Source organism: Palaemon carinicauda, unplaced genomic scaffold, assembly GCF_036898095.1.
Source record: "Palaemon carinicauda isolate YSFRI2023 unplaced genomic scaffold, ASM3689809v2 scaffold1993, whole genome shotgun sequence".
NCBI classification, from domain to species: domain Eukaryota; kingdom Metazoa; phylum Arthropoda; class Malacostraca; order Decapoda; family Palaemonidae; genus Palaemon; species Palaemon carinicauda.
The window spans coordinates 5741-7500 of NW_027169582.1; positions in this window are offsets into that span (position 1 = coordinate 5741).

The window sequence follows — 1760 nt, forward strand, 5'->3', positions numbered from 1 at the left end:
CTTTTCCTTGCCTCCTTTCCTTTTAACAACCTTCCATTTCCATCTTTCACTGTCTCTTCAATTCTTGCGCTGGCCTTCCTTACTCTCTTCACTTCTTTCCAAAACTTCTTCTTATTCTCTTCATATGACTGACCCAGTCCCTGACCCCACCTCAGGTCAGCTGCCCTCTTTGCCTCACGTACCTTGCGCTTTACTTCCACCTTTTGCTCTCTATATTTTTCATACTTCTCTATACTATTTACTCTGCAGCCATTCTTCAAAAGCCCTCTTTTTCTCTTCCACTTTTACCTTCACTCCTTCATTCCACCATTCACTGCCCTTCCTCATGCTGCCTCCAACAACCTTCTTTCCACATACATCACTTGCAATCCCAACAAAATTTTCTTTTGCTAACTTCCACTCCTCCTCTAAATTACCAGTTTCTCTTACTCTCACCTCGTCATATACCATTTTCAACCTTTCCTGATATTTACTTTTTACCCCCGGTTTTATTAGCTCTTCAACCCTCACTAGCTCCCTTTTACATCCACCTATTCTATTCCCCCACTCATTTGCTACAACTAATTTTCCTTCCACCAAAAAATGATCAGACATACCGTTAGCCATACCCCTAAACACGTGCACGTCTTTCAATCTTCCAAACATTCTTTTAGTTATCAACACATAATCCATTAATGCCCTTTCTACTACTCTTCCATTTGCCACTCTTACCCATGTATACTTATTTTTATCTTTCTTTTTAAAAAAGCTAGCACTTATTACCATCTCTTGTTCAACACACATATCTACCAGTCTCTCACCACTCTCATTTTCCCCTGGTACGCCATACTTCCCAATGACACCTTCTACCTCTCCAGCGCCCACTCTAGCATTTAAGTCACCCATAACAACTACATAATTCCTTCTACCCAGTCCTTCTACACACCTAGTTAATTCATTCCAGAACTCATTCCGCTCTTCTTCACTTTTCTCACTACCTGGCCCATACGCACTGACGAACGCCCAACATTCCCTACCCAACCTAACCCTTACCCACATTAACCTAGATGATATCTCCTTCCATTCCACTACTTTACCTGTCATCCATTCACTCAGCAATAAAGCCACACCCTCTCTCGCTTTTCCCCTTTCAATCCCAGACACTCTACCAGACATTTCACCAAACATCACTTCACCTTTTCCTTTCATCTTTGTCTCACACAAGGCCAATACATCCATCCTTCTACTTCTAAACATACTTCCAATCTCACATCTTTTACTCTCTATCGTACTACATCCACGCACATTCAAACAACCCAAAACTAGAGTGCAAGAGCAGTCACTCTCCCCCAGCTCCATCTCTTTGTTGCTGTCTCACAGAATTTTTTATACAGGAGAGGGGGTTCCCAGCCCCCTCGTCCCGTCCCTTTTAGTCGCCTCTTACGACACGCAGGGATAACGTTGGCGCTATTCTAATTGTTTTATGCCCCCGCGGCCACAGGGGGCATAAATAATAATAATAATAATAATAATAATAATAATAATAATAATAATAATAATAATAATAATAATAATAATGATAATAATAAAAATAATAATAATAATAATACCAAATATAATAATAATAATAATAATAATAATAATAATAATAATAATAATAATAATAATAATAATAATAATAATAATAATTATTATTATAATAATAATAATAATAATAATAATAATAATAGTAATAATAATAAAAATAATAATAATAATAATAATAATAATAATAATAATAA